The sequence below is a fragment of the Octopus bimaculoides genome, chromosome 17, assembly GCF_001194135.2.
Source record: "Octopus bimaculoides isolate UCB-OBI-ISO-001 chromosome 17, ASM119413v2, whole genome shotgun sequence".
Lineage (NCBI taxonomy): Eukaryota > Metazoa > Mollusca > Cephalopoda > Octopoda > Octopodidae > Octopus > Octopus bimaculoides.
This window is the reverse complement of record NC_068997.1, coordinates 27,897,077-27,897,563: the sequence shown is the minus strand read 5'-3', so window position 1 is coordinate 27,897,563 and position 487 is coordinate 27,897,077.

Here is a 487-nt window from a genome sequence, read left to right as displayed (position 1 = left end):
GTAGTAGTAGTAGTAGTAGTAGTAGTAGTAGTAGTAGCAGCAGCAGCAGCAGTAGCAGTAGTAGTAGTAGTAGTAGTAGCAGCAGCAGCAACAGTAGCAGCAGTAGTAGTAGTAGTAGTAGCAGTAGTAGTAGTAGTGGTTGTGGTGGTTGTGGTGGTTGTGGTGGTTGCGGTGGTGGTGGTTTGGTGGTGGTAGTAGTGGTGGTGTTGTACTGCTGCTGCTGTTGCTGCTGCTGGTTACTGCTGCAGCAGCAACAACAACAACAGCAACAACGACAACAACAACAGTAGCATCAACAGCGACAACAACGTGAGAAACGACAAACAGCATCAACAGCAACAGCAATGACAACCCTAACAACAACAACAGCACCACTGACATCAAGAACTGCGACAACAACAACAACAATAACAATACCACAAAACAACAACAATAGTAATAATAACAACAATCACACCACCACCATTTCCACCCTCTCTACCACTAC